Source organism: Pinus tabuliformis, chromosome 6 (assembly GCF_031772625.1).
Source record: "Pinus tabuliformis cultivar Carrire ecotype Pingquan chromosome 6, CPIR1, whole genome shotgun sequence".
Lineage (NCBI taxonomy): Eukaryota > Viridiplantae > Streptophyta > Pinopsida > Pinales > Pinaceae > Pinus > Pinus tabuliformis.
In genome coordinates this window covers 1,753,737,562-1,753,757,279 of record NC_142292.1, presented here as the reverse complement: position 1 = coordinate 1,753,757,279, position 19,718 = coordinate 1,753,737,562, and the positions used below count along the sequence as shown (strand labels likewise).

Below are 19,718 nucleotides of genomic sequence, written 5' to 3'. Positions count from 1 at the left end.
AGAAACTTCTGCGATAATCAGATCTATCATCCAACCGATTGTAGCTTCTATTGACATCCATTCTTGGGGAAAATTGGGAAGATTTTACCTGTGGTTGATTGTAGCTTCTGTTTGTCCTTAAGGCAGCTTGTCCCCGAATTTCTTGATTGTCTTTATTTGTTCTTGAGGTAAACTGTCCCTGATTCACCTGATGACTTTTATTTGGCCTTTGCTCGCTCCTCCTTGCTGCATCAAGATAACTTTTAGAGGTAGAAGCTTGAGATGTTTCTCCATTATATCCTAGAACTGTCTTGATCAGAGGAGAACGCTGCACATTGATAATCTCATCCAAGGTTTCAGATCCTTTAACAAATTTAAGATTAATCGCTTTTGTTTTCTCAATCTCCTTTCTAAGACAAACAATCTCACATTCCAATTTTTCAAGATGTTTTTCCTTTTCAGCCAGTTGACATTGTAGAGAATCAATAATAGCACTTTTCTCTTCTAAGCAAACTTTGAGATTATTCATTTCTTCACAAAAGTCTTCTATATCTATAGCATCCATGTAGTCATCATCTTCAAAAGCCATTAAAAGTTTATATCTATTACCTTGTTCATCTTCGTCACTATTTGAAAGACCATCACTATCTTCATGAGTGTAATAGCTTTTCTTCTTTTCATTCTGTTTCTTGTTCCATTTGACAGGTTCCTTTCCCTTATCTTTGTGAGGACATTTGGCAGCATAATGACCTACTCTTCCACAAGCAAAGCATTTAAAAGGTAACTTACCTATGAACCTTCCAGAACCCCTTTGAATATTTCTAACAAAATTTGATTCTTCTTCTTCATCTTCTGGCACGTGACTTGCTTCATAATAATCTTCTTTGCCTGAAGCCTTGAAAGCAGCTTCTCTTCTGTCTGATGGACCTCCCTTTCTCATTTCATAAGCAGTTAGAATTCCGTGAAGCTGAGACATAGTAAGAGTTCGTAGATTTTCCTTTTCTTCTATTGCAGGCACTTTAGATTCAAATTTGGGGGACAATGATCTTAGAACCTTTTCAACCACAATAGCCTCTTTTATTTCTTCACCCAAGTTTTTCATGCAATTAACAATCTCATCCACCCTAAGGAAATAGTTAGCCACACTTTCATCATTATACATTCTGAGAGTCTCATACTTAATCCTGAGAGTTTGAAGTTTAGCACGCTTTACCTGTTCGTCTCCTTCATAGCTCGTGACAATTTTGTCCCATATTTCTTTTGCAGATTTATAGTGCATTACCTTCATGAATTCCGATTGGGATATACATCCCAACAGAGTACTGACTGCTTTCGCATTTGTTTCATATTTCTTTTTCTCGGCCGAATCTGTAGGAGTAGCTGAAGGAAAAGTGTAGCCTGTCTCTACGATGTCCCAAACTTCTGTACCAAGAGATTGAAGATAGGCAGTAACTCTTACCTTCCAATAATTGAAGTTTGTCCCATCAAAAAACGGTGGCCTGAGTGATGCTTCTTTCTCGTAGTTGCTCATGATGAACGATCTACCTTCAAGCGATCAAGCTTCTCTGAAGGACCTGCTCTGATACCAATTGTTGGAAATAATGCTGAGAGGGGGGGGGTGAATCAGTATTATTAGATCAATAAAACTTTTTTAATTTCATACTCAGAAACATATACGCTACTTCAGTTAAGTGAACCCACGTGTACACGCTGCTGTGTCTAAATCAACTAGCGTATATCCAGAAATCTTATGATTTAGTTAGCTTATCTTCAGTAAATGCATCAGAACATTATTAACCATTTTAACAGTAAACAGGTGCAGTATAACAGAACAGATCATCACACAAAAGCCACACACATGAACACCAAGATATAAGGTGGAAACCCAATGTGGGTGAAAACCACCTACTGCAAGTCGTCTCTATCTTTCTTTAATCAGAAACTTCAGTTTACAATCTTTTGTACTGGTGCAGCCTTATACCAGTACGCAGGCTACAACCTGCAGAAGGCTACAACCTTCTCTCATTTTTCTAGACTCTCCTAGAAGGGAGCTCCAATCCCCTTTGCTCTTGTACTAGCTAAGATACTAGTACGTAGGTGCTGGCCTACAATCTTCTTTCTTTCAGGTACCACTTTTCATCAATTTTCAGACTGGATACTCCTGAAGCACAACATTACAATCTGAAGGCCACGATTCATTCACAAATCATTGAAGCACAAAACAACCAATACTAGCATCATCTATCTTTGAATCACTAAACCACTGAAACCTTGTCAACACCCAGTCACCAGAACACAGAGCAGACTACCGAACTCTGCAATAACAGTCAGACCCAACTGCAACCCCAAAAATTAAGCTTCAAAAGATATACGCTACTTCAATGAAACAAAACCGCGTATACACGCGCTTTTACCGAAGCCAACATGCGTACAGATCTAAAAATATTTTCTTAAAACTTCGCAGCTGTACCAGACATCAGTCATACCCAGAACATAACATTGCGTCAGTGTGCAGATCTAAAAATACGCATAATCAACCATATAAAGATAGTTCATTTCAAACAATTTGATCCCAAAATATCCTTAGATCTAGTCTTCCATCAACCGGTGTGATCTATCCTTAGCTCAGATCAAGCAATGTATCATCAAGCCAGAACCTGCATACTAGATCTCCTTCTTCATTAGATATTCAAGACTTTTCGATGCTATTGCCTAATGATCTTCTTCTCCTTATATAGCCTTAGGCCCTTCACAATACCACGGTCCAAAACCATAGTAACACAATACCATCAACTTCAAAACTCGAGATCAACACGACTGTCGAGATACCTTGGTCCAAAAACATAGGCTCAAGTACCGAGGACTAACTACCACGGACCAAAAGAAAGCTTCTCGACATGTACGCACTTTTCTGTTCATGAAACTGCGTGTATACGCGACTTCGTATATAGCGAGCCTGCGTATCCGCGACTTCGTATATAGCATACCAACGTGTATACGCAACTTGGGCTTAATGAACCTGCGTATAAGAAATTTCTCTTCATTCTTGTAGTTTGGACTGAGATCTGTCTTCAAAGAGAGTTGCCATCAAGGACAACACCTGTACCGTAGCGCCACACCTGTGCCAAAATGCCAACAAAATGGTATATGAAAAAGCAAAGGAATCTATGACTTATGTCCCATATTTTTCGGAGAACGAAATTCATATCAGATCCGATCAATTCAATTTGGAACCATCCGATAAAACAGGGACTCTTTCTATTCCTACTAAGAAAGAGAAGAGAGATCATTCTTCAGTGGAAGAAATGAGATTATCGACTCATTCTAGAAAAGAACTAATGAATTCAAACCTGTTGAAGAAAATAATATTTTTCATAGGAAAATGATAATGATAAGGGATTACGTGCATCCCTTACGGGGATAAAGAGGAAATAATTCCATGTAGAGTGTTTCAATTTGGAACGAAGATTCAATATTACTAGATCCTTATGGAACAGAATATATTACCATGCATGATATGGAAGGAACACAATAATTGATTCTTAAGCATTACCATTATAGCCCACTTCTCCCCCATACTACGAGTGAAAGGGAAAATGTAAAAACTACCATTAAAGCAGCCCAAGTTATACTGACTATATCCATACGGATCATGTTCTCTAAAAAATAATGATTTCATCATCGAGATGATAAGTGAACTATTAACCATAGTGCAAAGTTGAAGTTGAAATGAATGGTCCACCTTTTCATTCTGAACGTTACTGACATTTGAGTTGATATGAGAGATCAATAAATCCATTTGTTCATTGACCAACAAGTTACTATAACTAACTCGAGGGTCGTACATTCACGACGAAATCGGGATCAAATGTACGTAACTCACTATCTATATTGGTAATATGTACCAATATGTCTCCAGAGGTTCTGTAATGGAAATACATACTTTTCCTTCCATTTACTTACCTCAACAAGGCGACACCTGGATTTGAACTAGGGATGGAGGATTTGTAGTCCTCTGCCTTACCACTTGGCTATGTCACCGAGATATGGGAATCCCATGGACAGATCGAATATTTTGTCCTTTCAAGTCATTCGTCCGTCCTTTAAGTATAGTATGAGATGTATGCTAAAGTCAACCATAAAGGAAATGGATCTAATTTGTTCTCTGTCTTTCTTTCGATCTGACTATTTTCATTAGGAAATTTTCTAAGTGAGATTAACATTTAAGAATGGTTTGATTCATTCGTTCATAGCTCCATTTCACGTGGTTGGAAGAAAGTATCAAAGTACCTCTTCCTTATCCTTTTTTTTTTTAATTGGAAGTATATCTGGATACGGGTAGAATTTCATGGGATATAGTATAGTGAAGACTGAATATACATCCGAATCTTTTTTGTCGGATTGATCCACATAGATCAATCGGGAATAATTGAATATATTTTTCTACAGATGGGAAACTTCCAATGCGATTAGATGAAAATGAGGGAGCGTTTACAATCCCTGAATTTGGTAAGATACAATTTGAAGGATTTTGTCGTTTTATCGATCAGGGCTTGATGGAAGAACTTCATAATTTTCCAAAAATTGAGGATATAGATAAAGAAATTGAATTCAGGCTTTTTTGTAATGAATATGAATTAGCAGAACCTTTCATCAAAGAGAGAGATGTTGTATATCAGTCCCTTACATATTACTCTGAATTATATGTACCAGCAAGATCGATTCGGAGGAATAGTAGGAAGATACAGAAACAAACTGTATTTCTCGGATATATTCATTTAATGAATTCCCATGGAACATTTGTAGTAAATGGGATTTACAGAGTCGTGGTTAATCAAATATTAATAAGTCATGGTATTTATTACCATTCAGAATTAGACCATAATAGAATTAATTATATATATACTGGCACTCTGATTTCAGATTGGGGAAGAAGATCGAAATTAGAGATCGATGTGGGAGAAAGGATATGGGCTCATGTAAGCAGAAAACAAAAAATATCTATTCCAGTTCTATTATCAGCTATGGGTTTAAATTTCGAAGAGGTTCTAGACAATACTCGCTATCCCGAAAGTTTTTTATTTTTATTGAAGAAGAAGGAGAGGTAGGAGCGGGAGGAATATCTATGGTCGAGGGAAAAAGCCATTCTGGAGTTTTATAAAAAACTCTACTTTATAAGTGGCGATTTGGTATTTTCCGAGTCTCTATGTAAAGAATTGCAAGAAAGATTTTTCCGACAAAGATGTGAATTGGGAAAGATTGGTCGACGAAATCTGAACCAAAAATTGAACCTTGATATACCTGAGAATGATATTTTTTCATTACCACAAGATGTATTGGCTACTGTGGATTACCTTATCGGGGTGAAATTTGGAATGGGTACACTCGATGATATAGATCACCTCAGAAATCGATGGATTTGTTCTGTAGCAGATTTATTACAGAATCAATTTAGATTAGCTCTAGGTCATTTAGAAGATGCAGTTAAAAGAACTATACACAGAGCAACCAAGCGCAGATCAGCTCCTCAGAACTTGGTCACTTCAACTCTATTAAAAAACACTTTTCAAAATTTTTTTGGTTCACACCCCTTATCCCAATTTTTGGATCAAACTAATCCATTGACGGAAATAGCTCATGGGCGAAAATTGAGCCCTGGGGGCTTAACAGGGCGAACTGCTAGTTTTCGGACATGGGATGTTCATCCCAGTTATTATGGGCGTATTTCTCCAATCAATACGTCCGAAGGAATGAATGCTGGACTTGTTGCATCATTATCTATTCATGCAAAGATTGGTGATTGTGGTTCTTTACAAAGTCCATTCTATAAGATCTCCAAGAGATCGAGAGAAGAACATATGGTTTATCTACTACCGGGAGAAGATGAGGATGAATACTATCGGATAGCTACGGGAAATTCTTTGGCGTTAAATCAAGGAATTCAAGAGGAACAAATTACTCCAGCTCGATACCGACAAGAATTTATAGTTATTGCATGGGAACAAATCCATTTCAGAAGTATTTTTCCTTTCCAATATTTTTCCGTTGGAGTTTCCCTTATTCCTTTTCTCAAACATAATGATGTGAATCGTGCTCTAATGGGTTCTAATATGCAGCGTCAAGCAGTTCCACTTTTTCAACCCGAGAAGTGCATTGCCGGAAATAGGTTGGAAGGTCAAGTAGCTCTAGATTCAGGAAGTGTAGATATAGCTACACAAGAGGGAAGGATCGAGTATATCGATGTTGTAAATATAACTTCATCGGTTAATGGAGACACTGTACGAACATAATTGGTTATATATCAATGTTCTAATACCAATACTTGTACGCATCAAAAACCTAAAATTCATCAAGGGGAATGTGTAAAGAAGGGACAAATTCTGGCGGATGGTGCGACTACGGTAGGCGGAGAACTATCTTTGGGAAAAAACGTTTTAGTAGCTTATATGCCATGGGAAGGATACAATTTAGAAGACGCAATACTCATTAGTGAACGTCTGGTATATGAAGATATTTATACCTCTTTCCATATCGTAAGATACAGGATTGAAATCTGTATGACGAGCCAGGGTCCTGAAAGAATCACTAGAGAAATACCTCATTTAGATGCTCATTCACTTCGTCATTTGGACGAAAATGGTCTTGTAATGCTAGGATCTTGGATAGAAACAGGTGATGTTTTGGTAGGTAAATTAACGCCTCAAACAATAGAAGAATCATTATGTACCCCAGAAGGAAGATTATTACAAACCATATTTGGTATTGAGGTATCCACTGTGAGAGAAAATTGTCTCAGAGCACCTATAGGTGGAAGGGGTCGAGTTATCGATGTGAGATGGATCAATAGAGTAGATGATTCCAGTGATAATGTGGAAACAGTACACGTATATATATCAAAAAAACATAAGATACAAGTGGGTGATAAAGTAGTTGGAAGGCATGGTAATAAAGGTATTATTTCAATAGTTTTGCCCAGACAAGATATGCCCTATTTGCAAAATGGAATACCAGTTGATATGGTATTGAATCCTTTAGGGGTAGCTTCAAGAATGAATGTAGGATAGATCTTTGAATGTTTGCCCGGTTTAGCAGGAAACCTGATGAACAAACATTATAGAATAACACCTTTTGACGAAAAATACGAGTGAGAAGCTTTGAGAAAACTAGTGTTTCCTGAACTTTACAAAGTTAGTGAGCAAATAGCTAATCCATGGGAATTCGAACCAGATCATCCTGGAAAACATAGATTAATTGATGGAAGAACAGGAGATGTTTTTGAACAACCTGTTACAATAGGAAAAGCTTATATGTTGAAATTGAATCATCAAGTTGATGAGAAAATACATGCACGTTCGAGTGGACCTTATGCACGGGTTACACAACAACCTCTTAGAGGAAAATCCAAACGAGGGGGGCAACGAATAGGAGAAATGGAAGTTTGGGCTCTAGAAGGTTTTGGTGTTGCTTATATTTTACAAGAGATGCTTACTCTCAAATTTGACCATGTTAGAACTCGTAATGAAGTACTTGGTGCCATTATCACTAGAGGGCCAATACCTAAACCTGACACTGCTCCAAAATCTTTCCGATTGCTCATTCGAGAATTACGATCTTTAGCTCTAGAATTGAATCATGCTATTATATCTGAGAAAAAATTTCAGATAGATAGAGAGGAAGTTTGATCACAATAAATTGAGATCTATTATGATTGACCAGAATAAACACCAACAACTTTGAATTGGATTAGCTTCTCCCGAACAGATTTGTGCTTGGTCCGAATTTTTTTTACCTAATGGTGAGATAGTTGGACAGGTGACTAAACCTTATACTCTACATTATGAAACTAATAAACTAGAAAGAGATGGATCGTTTTGTGAAAGAATCTTTGGACCTATCAAAAGTAGAGGTGGAAATTCTCCAGGGATTGGAAATGAGAAGATCGATGCAAAATTTTGCACACAATGTGGAGTTGAATTCGTTGATTCTCGAATTCGAAGATATCAAATGGGATACATTAAATTGGCATGTCCGGTGGTTCACGTATGGTATTTGAAACGCCTTCCCAGTTATATTGCGAATCTATTAGCTAAAACTCGGAAAGAATTAGAAGGTCCAGTATACTGCGATGTGTGACTTGATCACAAGTTCCGATCATACAGATCCGTAATCAGGAACTGTCATCCTATTAAATCTCATTGGGATGCCTTTAGCTCTGACATGACCCTCCAGAGGAGTAGCACGAAGCTTAGAATTATAAGCATCTTTTCAAGATGCTGAGAAAGAGGAATTAGTCCAGGGTTTATATATTATGTATCAAATTGCTAATTGAACTTCGTGAAAACACTTCTTTCAGATAATGGAATTTGAAATTCATTCTCTTATATTTGGGTTAGCCCTGAATAGAGGTATTCCAAACCGAAGATATGGCTATAGGATTTTATTCATCGCACATATGCTTCAATCAATAGTATTGTAACCATCAAAGTAAAGCAAAGCAAGCAGGAACCTAAAGGATCAAATGGAACGAGATAAAGACAAGTAAATCCCTAATTGAAGGTCTTTCAAGAAGAAAAGTATTGTTCGAAAGGGAGGAGACTGCTCAATAATTCCATATCTATGTTGTAGAATCATAACATAAAGGAATACTCAATTTCACTTGGAACTTGAGCAGAGAGTAGCGATCTCTCTTCAGAGTGAAAAAAAAGTTTTTTGCGTCTTTTTTTTTAGTTACTTGAGCTGGATGAGAGGAAACTTTCACGTTCGATCCTGAAGGGGGGGAAATCTTAGAATAACCTATCCAAACCTTTTTCTTGCTAGGCCCATAGCTAACAAACCAACTTTATTGAGATCACAGGGTACATTTGGTTATGAGATTCAATCCTGGAGAGAGATTATTCCTCATTACCTCTCTGCTCGTCCTTATTACCTCTTTCCTCGGGGTTCTGGAACATTTAAAGAGAGAGAAATAGCTACTGGGGGAGATGTTATCGGGAAACAACTAATGGGTTTGGATCTGCAAATGATTATAGATAGTTCACATATGGAATGGAAGAACTTGGTGGAATTGAAATGGAATAGATTGGAAGAGAACCAAGAATCTACTGTGGATAGATGGGAGGATGAAAAAATTAGAAGAAGAAAGGATTTTCTGGTTGGACGCATGAAATTGGCTAAACATTTTCTCCAAACAAATATAGAACCAAAATGGATGGTCTTATGCCTATTACCAGTTCTTCCTCCTAAACCGAGGCCAATCATTCAATTAGGTGAAGGTGGACTTATTACCGCGTCAGATCTAAATGAACTTTATCGAAGAGTTATCAATCGGAATAATACTCTTACAAATTTATTAGCAAGAAGTGGATCTGAGTCATTTGTTATTTATCAAACAAAATTGATCCAGGAAGCCATAGATGCACTTCTCGATAATGGTATCTGCGGACAACCAATGAGAGACAGTCATAATAGGCCTTATAAATTGTTCTCAGATGTGATCGAAGGCAATGAGGGAAGGTTTCGTGAGAATTTACTAGGCAAACAAGTTGATTATTCAGGTCGTTCTGTTATTGTGGTGGGTCCCTTTCTATCATTGTACCAATGTGGATTACCCTCAGAAATAGCAATAGCGCTTTTTCAAGCATTTTTAATTCATAGTCTCATCGGACGACATATTGCTCCCAACCTAAGAACTGCTAAAAGTATGATTCGAGATAAGGGACCCATTGTATGGGAAGTACTTCAAGAGGTTATGCAAGGACATCCCATATTGTTGAATCGAGCACCTACCTTACACAAATTGGGAATACAAGCATTTCAACCTATTTTAGTAGAAGGACGTGCCATTCGTTTACATCCATCGGTTTGTGGGGGATTTAGTGCAAACTTCGACTGAGATCAGATGCCTGTCCATGTACCTTTATCTCTGGAAGCTAGAGCAGAAGCTCGTTTACTCATGTTTTCTGAGACAAATATTTTGTCTCCAGCTATCGGGGATCCTATTTCTATACCGACTCAGGATATTTCTTCTTGGACTTTATATATCAACAGTCCAAAATAATCAAGGTATTTATGGGAATAGGTACCATCCGTATCGCTCGGAAAATAAAAGCTTTTCTTGTAAGAAACCTTCCTTTTATAGTTATGATGATGTGCTCAGAGCTTACCGAAAGAAACGAATTGACTTATACAGCCCCTTATGGCTTCGGTGGGGGGAAGTGGATTTACGTATCATTACCTCAGTAAACCAAGAAGCCCCTATCGAAGTTCAATACGAACCTTTGGGTACTTTCCATGAAATCCATGAACATTATCGAATAAGAAAAGGTAGAATGGGAGAAATCCTTAATATATACATTCGAACAACTGTTGGTCGTACTCGTTTCAATCGAGAAATGGAAGAAGCCATACAAGGGTTCGCCTGTTCTGAACACCCAAATAAATCACTACCAGCTCTTAGGATCTAATGTTATTGATCTTATGATTTTTTCATTAGTGCAGATATAGAGATCGAGGAAGCCTTCGAATAACCGGCTTGAACCCATTGCTTAATCCTGCTCATGAAAATATGGAGATTTTTCCTTATGAAGGAACGAACTAGATTTCCCTTTGATAATTTGCCCTTTTATAATAAAGTGATGGATAAAACTGCCATTAAAAAGCTTATTAGCAAATTAATAGATCACTTCGGAATGACATATACATCACATATCTTGGATCAACTCAAGACTTCAGGTTTTAAACAAGCTATTGATACAACTATTTCATTAGGAATTGATGATCTTTTAACAGCTCCTTCCAAAGGATGGCTCGTCCAAGATTCGGAGCAACAAGGTTCTGTTTCGGAGAAACATAATCATTATGGGAATGTACACGCAGTGGAAAAATTACGTCAATCGATTGAGATATGGTATGCTACCAGTGAATATTTGAGAAAAGAAATGAATCCGAATTTTAGCATGACTAATCCCTTAAATCCAGTACATGTGATGTCCTTCTCAAGAGCTAGGGGAAGTACATCTCAGGTTCACCAATTAGTAGGTATGAGAGGATTAATGTCAGATCCTCAAGGACAAATCATCGATCTACCCATTCGACGGAATTTATGCGAAGGGCTCTCTTTAACGGAATATATTATTTCCTGTTATGGGGCTCGTAAAGGAGTTGTGGATACTGTTGTATGGACAACAGATGCTGGATACCTCACACATAGACTCGTTGAAGTAGTTCAAAACATTGTAGTACGTAGAACAGATTGTGGCACTATCCAAGGTATTTTCGTAAGTCCCATTCGAGGTCGAGAGAGGGACAGAAATGAAATTGTTGTACGAACACAAATACTGATTGGCCGTGTGCTAGAAGACGATGTATATATAAATAGGAGATGCATTGCCACGCGCAATCAGGATATTGGAGTTGGACTTTCCAATCAATTAATAAACCTTCAAACACAACCAATATATATACGAACCCCCTTTACTTGCAAGAGTATATCTCGGATTTGTCAATTATGTTATGGTCGGAGTACTACTCACAGTCACTTGATTGAATTAGGAGAAGCAGTAGGTATTATTACGGGCCAATCCATTGGAGAACCAGGAACTCAACTAACACTAAGGACTTTTCATACCAGGGGGGTATTTACTGGTGATATTGCAGAACATATACAAGCCCCTTTCAATGGAAAGATTGAATTCAATGAAAATTTGGTTTATCCCACACGTACACGTAATGAACATCCTGCTTATCTATGTCATAGTAACTTATCCATTACTATTGATGGTCAGGATCAAGTACAGAACTTAACCATTCTACCACAAAGTTTGCTTTTGGTTTAGAATGATCAATATGTGGAATCGGAACAGCTTATTGCCGAGGTTCGTGCTAGAACATCTTCCTTCAAGGAAAAAGTTCGCAAAAATATATATTCTGACTTAGAAGGAGAAAGGCACTGGAGTACCAATGTGTGTCATGCACCTGAATATGTACAGGGTAATGTTCATCCTATACTCAGGACGGGTTATCTATGGATATTATCGGGAGGTATATACGGATCCCGTGTAGTACCCTTTCCATTTCATATGTATCAGGATCAAGTATATGTTCAACCTTTTGTTGCCAAACATCAATCAATTTTCGATTCTTACGTGGATCAAGTGGAACATAGATCAGGTGACTCAAATTGCTATGAGAAGGAAGAACAAATCTTCAGTTATTCAGAAACTGAAACTGATCGGACCATATCCAACAAGCATCGAGACTCTATTTATGTCTTTTACCCTAATAATTACAATATTAAGGGGAAAAAACAAATGAATCGATTCATCGTCTCATTGCAGTGTGATAAAGAATGGGAAAAAAGAATAATACCTTGTCCTGATGCGATTCTTAGAATACCCAAAAGTGGTATTCTACAGAGAAATTCCATTTTTGGATATTCTAACGTAGAACATGGAATACATGATGGGTTGAATATGACAACACCATTTTCCCTAGATTTATCGAGGGAAGGGGACAACTTGGAGATTCAAATTAGCTATTCTATTTCGTATGAAGATGGTGAACGAATCCAAGTAATGAGTGATATAAGTATTCCATTGGTTCAAACTTGTATAGGATTTGATTGGGAACAAATAGATTCTATAGAATTTGAGGCTTATGTTTCTCTTATTTCAGTAAGAACAAATAAGATCGTTAACAATATGGTTCAAATTAGCTTGATGAAATACCCCCCTTTTTTCATGGGGAGAAGGGACAATAAAACAAGTCCAAATTTGATGTTCCATAACAATTTGGACCACACTAATCTTTTATCTTCCAATGGGGTGAGTCAATTAATTAGTAAGCATCAAGGAACTATTTGTTCATTATCAAATGGGGAAGAAGACAGTGGATCTTTTATGGTTCTATCACCATCCGACTATTTTCAAATCATTCTATTCAATGATTCTAAATGTTATGATACGAGAAATCAATCAAATAGAAAGGATCCTATGAGAAAAATCATTGACTTTTCAAGTCTCTTGGGTAATTTACATAGTATAACCAACCGTTTTCCATCCTCCCATTTTCTAACTTATAAAAAAGTATTATCAAAGAAACATTCCATTTTCCACAATTCTTTCAATACTTTCCAAGTACCTAAATATTATTTCATGGACGAAAATATGATAATTTATCATTTCGATCCGTGCAGGAACATCATTTCCAATCTATTGGGTCCAAATTGGTGCTCTTCCTCATCCGAATCCGAATTCTGCGAAAAAACATTTCCAGTAGTTAGTCTTGGACAATTGATTCCTGAAAGTGTATGGATATCCGAGGATGAACCACTCCCCGAATCTGGTCAAGTTATAGCAGTTGATGAGGAATCTTTAGTCATTAGATCAGCTAAACCTTATTTGGCTACTCGAAAAGCGACTGTCCATAGTCATTATGGAGAAATTCTTGACAAAGGAGATACATTGATAACATTGATATATGAAAGGTTAAAATCCAGTGATATAATTCAAGGTCTTCCTAAAGTTGAACAATTGTCAGAAGCCCATTTGAATAATTCAATATCGATCAATCTGAAAGAAAGTTTTGAAAATTGGATCGGAGATATGACAAGATTTCTTGGAAGTCTTTGGGGGTTATTCATAAGTGCTAGGATAACTATGGAACAAAGTCAGATTCATTTGGTCAATCAGATTCAAAAATTTTACCGATCCCAAGGGGTACGAATTGGTGATAAGCATATAGAGGTTATTGTATGCCAAATGACATCGAAAGTCTTAATTTCAGAAGATGGAACAACTAATGTTTTTTCATTGGGGGAAGTCATTGTATTATCACGAGCACAGAGAATGGATCGTGCTCTGGAAGGGGAAATCTACTATCAAACCATGTTATTAGGAATAACAAGGGCATCTCTGAATACTCAAAGTTTTATATCCGAAGCGAGTTTCCAAGAAACTGCTCGGGTCTTAGCTAAAGCTGCTCTACAAGGTCGTATCGATTGGTTGAAAGGCTTGAAGGAAAATGTTATTCTCGGGGGGATGATACCTGCCGGTACTGGGCAACATATTCACCGTTTAGGGAAACGAAACGTAATAGATCCAAGAATAGGGAATAGGAATCTATTTAGCAACAAAGTGAAGGACATTTTATTTCATCATGACAAAGTAGATTTTTTCCTTTCAAGACAATTCTCACAAATATCACAATATATTAAAACAACAATTAAAATAGTCTTGAGAAATAGATTTCTTGTTATGTTCATGAATATCTCTTCTATAATAGGAAGAATATCAAATATTCTATGAGTGAGAACGTTTCTATCACATACTAGACAAACAGGCAATCTTTGAGATGTAATTGATTCCGTTGGAATAATTAGATATTACGATACATTTTATTTCGCTATTTTGGGGAGGAAAGTGAACGCGAATGAGCAAAAGATATTGGAACATTGATTTGGAAGAGATGATGGAAGCAGGAGTTCATTTAGGGCATAAAACTAGGAAATGGAACCCTAACATGGCACCTTACACTTTTACAGAGCGTAAAGATACTCATATTATAAATCTGGCTAAAACTGCTCGTTCTTTATCAGAAGCTTGTGATTTGCTGTTTGATATAGCAGGTATAGGAAAACAATTCCTGATAGTCGGTACGAAATATCAAGCAACTGATTTAGTAGCATTAGCTACTACAGAAGCTCGATGTCATTATGTAAATAGAAAATGGCTTGGTGGTATGTTAACTAATTGGTCTACTACAGAGACGAGACTTCAGAAGTTCAAGGATTTTAAAAAAGAACAAGATACAGGATGATTCAATCAACTTCCAAAAAAAGAAGCAGCTATGCTCAAGAGGCAATTAGACCAATTGTAGAAATATCTAGGTGGGATTAGATATATGACAAGCTTACCAGATATTGCTATAATTACCAATTGACGAGAAGAATCCATTGCTCTTGGAGAATGTAGAACTTTGGGTATTCTGACAATTTTCTTGGTTGATACAGATTGTGATCCAGATCTCGTGGATATCCCAATTCCAGCCAATGATGATGGTATAGCTTCAATCCAATTGATCCTGAACAGATTAACGTCAGCAATTTGCGAAGGAAGGGCATTAAGGTCATTATAGCTATATGAACAACTAATAGAAAGTAATAAAAAAAATAAAAAAAGGGGGGGGGGGGGGGGGGATCTGAGGATTTACTGAGTCGGCTGCTATTCCATCCAAGATCTCGTAAGAGGGAATTTCATTTATTGATTTGGTTCGCTGCTCCAAATTGAAAAATATTCTTAATGGAATACCCTTTTTATTATCTCGTGACATCAAAAATTCTGATGAGAGTGAAATAATTGAGGAATCTCTCATTTGACAAAAGTAATTTATTTTCTTCTTTAAGTTCATCTTTACAAGGGGGTAATATGGATATGGATATCGTACGATCTCCTATTAGCACACTGAATCATATCTATGAGATATCCAGTGTGGAGGTGGGTCAACATTTTTATTGGCAAATAGGGGGGTTTCAAGTTCATGGACAGGTACTTATAACTTCTTGGGTTGTAATTTCTGTCTTATTAGGTTCAGCTACCATAGCTGTTCGAGATCCACAAACCATTCCTACCGGTGGTCAAAATATTGTTGAATATATTCTTGAATTTTTTCGGGACTTGACCAGAACTCAAATTGGGGAGGAAGAATATGGTGCCTGGGTTCCCTTTATTGGAACTATGTTTCTATTTATCTTTGTTTCTAACTGGTCAGGTGCTCTTCTTCCTTGGGGCATTCTAAAATTACCTCAGGGGGAGTTAGCTGCACCTACAAATGATATTAATACTACGGTTGCTCTAGCTTTGCTTACGTCAGTAGCATATTTCTATGCAGGTCTTACAAATAAGGGGTTAGGTTATTTTGGTAAATATATTCAACCAACCCCAATACTTTTACCAATTAACATCTTAGAAGATTTTACAAAACCTCTATCACTTAGTTTTCGACTTTTTGGAAATATATTAGCTGACGAATTGGTAGTTGATGTTCTTGTTTCTCTGGTACCTTTAATAGTTCCTATACCTGTAATGTTCCTGGGATTATTTACGAGCGGTATTCAAGCTTTGATCTTTGCAACTCTAGCTACAGCTTATATAGGTGAATCTATGGAGGGTCATCATTAAATCACTGTCCAATTAGATAGAATATTTTCTAAGTATCATACCAATGCATGACTTGATATGTATGGTAGAAGCAAATCAAATTTCTTAGTAAAAAGAGCTTGGTAACAAGATTTAAGATTAGTTAACTACTTCTGTCCATTAGATCTCCAGATAGAGTGGATCCGATTGGTCCATTTGTATAGAAATATGATAATAGGATCGAACAGGTTCACTAATCGGAGTTGTTTGAGTAAAGAATGTACCAGCGTAGAACGATTAAATTTTTGTTCCCATTAAGGGGAGGATTTTTTCGAACGTGTTTACTTTGTATATAGTTCATTTCATATATTAATCCATTTATATTGATTATAAGCCTTATAGATTATATGGATTAATATCACATCTATAGATGTGATATATAATGACTTATAGGCTTTTACGCAGTCTATTCTCTCTCCGTGATAAGAATTCATATGCCCAATAAAATGGAATCTTTATTTTGAATATTATGAAGAATAAATCTTTTTATGATGAAATATTTGCATAAGGGATACCCTATTCGTTGATATTATCACTTTGATATCATCAATAAATATTTTTGTTCTTAGTTGTTCGGAAGAAATCGTTCCATAATTTTACCATTAGTGAACACTCAATAGATGAAACTATCGTATTATCAACTATTTCCCAACCTTAGTAAGAGGAGATTACCATGGATCCCTTAATTTCTACTGCTTCCGTTATTGCTGCTGGATTATCTGTAGGGCTTTCCTCCATTGGACCTGGCGTTGGCCAGGGCACTGTTGCAGGCCAAGCTGTAGAAGGTATTGCGAGACAACCAGAAGCAGAAGGTAAATTATGAGGTACCTTACTACTAAGTTTAGCTTTTATGGAAGCTTTAAGTATTTATGGACTAGTTGTGGCCCTAGCACTTCTATTTGCGAATCCCTTTGTTTAATCCTGAAAAGAAAAAGATCCCTACACCTCGTCATTACATTAGTATTTCTCCAATAATTTACTTGTTAAACTGTAGGAGAGGCTGATCTGAATAATTAGCAAATGAATTATTCTTCCTATAACTATACTTCGGTCGGAAAGATTCATGACGCATGCGGTAGGGAAGGGAGTCGATAGGGCAAGCAAATTCTTTTTATCCTTATAAAATACCTGGGACTAAGTTAAGTATCCCAAATATTATTATCCAGAACAAGATAGGATCAAATAAGAAAATAACAAAATTCTATAGAACATATCCTTATCTATGAGGGAAGAGCATATGAAAAATGTAATTGATCCTTTCATTTCCTTTAGTTATTGGCCTTCCGCTGGGGGTTTCGGATCAAATACCAATATTTTAGAAACAAATATAATAAATTCAAGTGTGGTGCTTAGTGTACTAATGTATTTTGGAAAGGGAGTGTGTGCGAGTTGTATATTCGAATAATATGGCTGGGCCCAACCAGCTGCACTTTGGAGATAGAAAAGTGCATAATCTCAACGAATTACTTCCGAATGGGGAATAGCGAAGAACTATAGCATTTCGTAATTGATTGGGAAATGAACTCTTAGTTTATAACAACCAATGAGGGAGGACCACTAGAATGGTTAAAGCTGATCTGTTTGAAGTCTAAGCACAACTAACTGGGTATTCTTTCCACCGCTGTGTCAAGATGAGATGGATTCAAAGGCATAGTTGGAGATTGATCCGATATATAACATTCATATCAATGGAATAATTTGATCTATTTACTAAAGTATAGTCGCAATCTCCCATCCAATTTTAGTTCCAATGCTGAACTGATGACCTAAACAGAAGGGAATTTATTCGATAGAACAAAAAGGAGAAGGCACAAATTAATTGATTGAACGGAATGATTCAATTTTCATGAGGGAAGAAGAGGAGAGAAAAGGGGAAACAAAACCAACATAAAATTTCTTGATAATTGCAAATCCCTTTTGCTGGAAGAGCCCTTTGGAGATCTCGGTCTTTTATAAATTGATTCTAATCTTCCGTAAACGGAACGGAAAGGGAAAGCTTGGTGTGAAGGGAACGTATACGTTCCTGGGGAATAAAAAAGAACTGAGCAGGAGAGCCGAATGAATCGAAAGATTCGTGTTCGGTTTGGGAAGAGATTATGAATTTGTGAAATTTGTGAATAGATAATCTACTTTCATTCAATAATCTATTAGATAATCGTAAACAGAAAATATTGGAGACTATTCGGAATTCGGAAGAACTATGTAAAGGAGCTATTGATTAGCTCGAGAAAGCTCGAGCTTGCTTAAGGAACGTGGTAATGATAGCGGACGAAATCCAGGTAAATGGAAACTCCCAAATAGAACGAGAGAAAGAAGATCTCCTCAATACTGCTTCTAAGAATTTGGAACAATTAGAGGATCCCAAGAATGAGATGATTTACTCCGAACAGCAAAGAGCATTTGACCAGATCCGACAACAGGTTTCTCGCCAAGCTCTACGAAGAGCTATAGGAACTTTGAATATTCGTTTGAATACTGAGTTACATTTACGTACGATCGATCACAATATTGGCCTGCTTAGAACCATGATGAACACAAATGATTAGTTGTTATAGGTCCTATTTCTCAATAGATAGTTAAAAAGGTTAAGGACCTATTTCTGAACAGATAATGAATAAGTGCTAATGGGAAGTATTAGACTCGACGAAATTAGTAGTATTATACGGAAACCGATCGAACAATATAACAATGAAGTAAGAGTTGGTAATCTTGGCACCGTACTTCAAGTAGGAGATGGCATTGCTCGTATTCATGGTCTTGATGAAGTAATGGCAGGGGAATTAGTGGAATTTGGAGATGGTACAGTAGGCATTGCCGTAAATTTGGGATCGGATAATGTTGGAGCTGTATTAATGGGCGATGGCTTGATGATACAAGAAGGTAGTTCCATGAGAGCAATAGGAAAAATTGCTCAGATACCAGTAAGTGATGCGTATTTGGGTCGTGTTGTAAATGCTCTAGCCCAACCCATTGATGGTAAGGGTAAAATTTTAGCTTCCGAGTTTCGACTCATTGAATCTCCCGCTCCAGGTATTATATCAAGACGTTCCGTATATGAACCCCTTCAAACGGGGCTTATTGCTATTGATTCTATGATTCCTATAGGGCGTGGTCAGCGAGAATTAATTATTGGGGACAGACAGACCGGAAAGACAACAGTAGATACAGATACTATTCTTAATCAAAAGAGTCAAAATGTAATCTGTGTCTATGTAGCAATTGGTCAAAGAGCTTCTTCCATGGCATATACCATTGTGGTAGCGGAAATTGCGGATTCTCCCGCTACATTACAATATCTCGCCCCTTATAAAGGAGAAACTTTGGCTGAATACTTCATGTATAAAAAACAACACACATAAATCATTTATGATGATCTCTCCAAACAGGCACAAGCTTATCGACAAATGTCTCTTCTATTAAGAAGACCACCTGGCCGAGAAGCTTATTTGGGAGATGTTTTCTATTTGCATTCCCGTCTCTTGGAAAGAGCAGCTAAATTAAGTTCCCAGTTAGGTGAGGGGAATGTTACTGCTCTACCAATAGTTG

General features: G+C 37.0%; 1 non-coding gene across 1 annotated transcript; it reads right to left on the bottom strand.

The window, feature by feature from the left end:
• Nucleotides 1–3,949: 3,949 nt before the first annotated feature.
• On the bottom strand, nt 3,950–4,020 carry TRNAC-ACA (transfer RNA cysteine (anticodon ACA)). Its single transcript has one exon. It is a non-coding gene; the product is annotated as a tRNA-Cys (tRNA).
• Between the last annotated feature and the right edge of the window lie 15,698 nt (nt 4,021–19,718).